This window comes from Apis dorsata, unplaced genomic scaffold (assembly GCF_000469605.1).
Source record: "Apis dorsata unplaced genomic scaffold, Apis dorsata 1.3 scaffold_78, whole genome shotgun sequence".
NCBI classification, from domain to species: domain Eukaryota; kingdom Metazoa; phylum Arthropoda; class Insecta; order Hymenoptera; family Apidae; genus Apis; species Apis dorsata.
The window spans coordinates 784,947-787,647 of NW_006263376.1; the positions used below are offsets into that span (position 1 = coordinate 784,947).

General features: G+C 48.8%; 1 protein-coding gene across 1 annotated transcript in view; it reads right to left on the reverse strand.

The window, feature by feature from the left end:
* LOC102671789 (protein vestigial-like) overlaps positions 1-2,701 on the reverse strand; it is a 59,230-nt gene that overhangs the window by 20,348 nt on the left and 36,181 nt on the right. The gene's annotated exons all lie outside the window — the stretch shown is intronic.

Sequence of the window (2,701 nt, forward strand, 5' to 3'; positions counted from 1 at the left end):
ATCCCGCGGCATTACTACGCGCGATTCGCTACGCAACGCGGGAAGGAAGAGGAAAAATTTCTTCCCATTCTTTTCCCGCTCCACGAGAGAAGAGGATCGCTTCGCCGCGAAATTTTCGAAATAATCCGCTCGAACGCGAACGAATTCCGTTTCTCGATATTCGTGGGAATTTTTAGCGGGGCGATAAATCGGGGAGAGTGGCGCGCGAGATCCAGCCGATATTCGTTGGAGCTAGGCGAGGGGACGCGTGTACATCGATCCTCGAGATCGCGGCGAACACGATCGTAATGATCGAAGAAACCGCCTCGCGCGAGGTGCATACCATCCCGACGCGATGATAAAGGACGCGCGATCGCAGTCTCGCGTACACGTAGCCGGTAGCCATTATTGTTGCGCCACTATCGCCAATAAATCTGTCGGACGGATGGGCGTGCATGAGTTATAATCCCGAATCCCGCTGAATCGAGAAAAACACCGTGTCACTCGTGTCCCTCCCGATTCGCAACGCTCGAATTCCTCCTCTCCTCCGATAACGAACGCGTTATTCTTCTTTCCAATACTCGTTGTTTACGACTTTAAGGAGTAATTTTACAACGTCCACCGCGATTCAACGGAGATAATAAATTGTTCGCATACGTCGTTAAAAGATGGGGCGGAGGGGGGAGGAGGAAAGGATCGATACGTGGAAAAGAGGATACATCATAGGCAATAGCGTCGAGTTCAATCGCGGTTCGAACTCGTTCTCCTTGAAACCCCTTCGAGACCGAGTCGTCGCTCAATCGAACGAATTTATCCTACCTACGTTTCACGTTTCACGTTTCGCGTAATTCGTTGTCGAGTTTTTTTCCCCCCTTTCCTTTCCTCTTTCGTACTTCATCGAAAACGAAAATCCAATGTCGCATATACCCCGCATACGAGATCTCGTTTAATCGAAGCTGCATTAGAGCCAGATAAATAACAAGATGAATATCGAAAAAATCGAAAAATCTATCGATCTTTTACCTCGTTTTATAAATTGAAATCTCGAGTACGAGCGATCGTTCGCGTAAATTATTCGCGATTTTAATTATTTCTTCCTCTGGGAAATCGTCTTAGGTATATATCTAACTCGTATATCAAAGACGCATCGCTCTTCTCGTAACTCGGTTGAAACTCGGACGAAACTAGAATTTATCCAAGACTTGATCCGTGCGAGCGTTTAATTCGCCGCGTAAACGACGGTTTATGCAATGAATTAGAGCTTCAGACACGCTAATAAACGATCGCAATCGGCCGAGAAAATGTACGCGCGACTCTCGCATCGTTCGACGGCACGATACGCATCGTGGTAGCCATTATTGTTGCGAACGTGATTGTCGCGTCCCGGCTGAAACAAATGGACGCGCGAGCGTGCGTCAAGTATAAGTTTAACCCTGGCAAATCGATCGAGAGATCTGCGCGCTCCCATTTCTAGGTCGTGCCACTCTTTGCCAGGATCCTCTTCTATACTCGTACTTGCTTTCGTTCCCGTTCGCGCGAAAATACGCCAAGAAAAGCAACCTAAATCGTTATCGTTATAATCGTTATAAAAGAGTATCTCCAATATCCTTGTTATCGATTCGAAAAAACTGTCATCGTAGGATCTCTACTCTTCGTAATGTATAAGTGTTACGTATCATCGATCGATATGACAACGCTTATCATTTTACGCAATTCCGTTTCTCGAATGCAAACATCGCTCGATCCAAAGGCGTATCTATATTCGCTTGTGCGGGGGAAAAAAAAGGGGAATCTTTGGACTTGGAAGTAAATAATGTTGTTGCATCCAACAATGTCGCGGCGATGTTGAAATCGCGTTTCTCGTCTTTCCCTCCCTCCACTCGGTTTGTCATCTCCGCTGCCTCTTCTCGCTCGCGTCTCGTTGACAGGCGAACCTTTTCTCGCGTATATCGGGGCGAGCCGCGCATCCCGCCTAACCAATTACGTTCATACATCAGAGGTGGCGTAGCGACGCACGAAAATAAGCTGACGCTGATGTATACCGTGCGACCGATGGCGGCGGGTGGACTGGGGCCACGCGTGGCCCCAAACCCAAACTCGCGCGCTACGCTACTCCGAGATGTTATCGTTATCCGCTATAATAAACCGAGAGCCGACATTCCACGGGCTAGTAGATCACCGCCATGATCCCGAAACGGCGAAAACTTGCGGCGGAGTCGAGCCACGTCGAACGATGACCGCTGGTATTCGGGGAACGCGCAATTGATCATGAACTTGAGCGACCAACCCCAACTTATACCACCACGTACCGCGCTATCTCGATCGCGTTCGTTTTCCGCGCCATTTCGCCCACTCGCGGTGATTTACGTTTCTAATCTTTTCTTTCTTTTTTTCTTTTCTTTACCGATGGAATAGAATAATTTCTCTTCCCATCTCGCGGGGCGGATGATTCGCCGAAAACGCGCGGAGAAAGATGAAAAGAAGGAGAAACGAAAGTAAGAAATGGCCGATCTTGCACGGATTACCGCGGCCAAGCATCCAACATCGTCCGGACGACAATGTGGTAATTAATCGAAGCAAGTCTGTCCGCNCCTCTCTTCTTCCTCTTTTACCTTCCCTCGAAACGGTCTACGTCCTCGTCGCGGCGAACCAGCGACTCTAACTCCGCCGAGAGAGAGAAAGAGAGAGAGAGCTCGCGGTCTTTCAAAGCATTCCAAAGCGC